Genomic DNA, 456 nt, shown 5'->3' on the forward strand with positions numbered 1-456 from the left:
AGTGAATGGCGGACGATCCCTTAGTTTGTTTAATTGGGTCAAAGGTCACATCATTGGATGGCCTTCTACATGCAAGGTAAATGTAATGGCGCTACAGCAACGTGAATCTTACTACGTGATAATCACCAAGAATACAATGTCTTTTAATTGGCACGATGCTACGCTAATTAGCTGCAATAATTGTAGCGTAAATGTTTGGGTGTGTGCATTTTAGCTTTTGTTTCGAGCTTTTCATTGTTCCGGGGTTTGCACTCAAAAACTGCACTCAGTGCAGAATACAAACCAAGAAACGATAATTAAATTTAAGGCTAAAAACCCCCAAAATCTCAAAAACACCAAAAACTAATACCCCACCCCCCAAAAAACAAACAAACAAACAAATCCCAAAAACAAACTAACACAAAAAACCCCCAAATCAAACCAAAACCTCAAACAATAAAGCGTATTGCAACTAAA

Source organism: Glandiceps talaboti, chromosome 11, assembly GCF_964340395.1.
Source record: "Glandiceps talaboti chromosome 11, keGlaTala1.1, whole genome shotgun sequence".
Classification (NCBI taxonomy): Eukaryota; Metazoa; Hemichordata; class Enteropneusta; family Spengelidae; genus Glandiceps; species Glandiceps talaboti.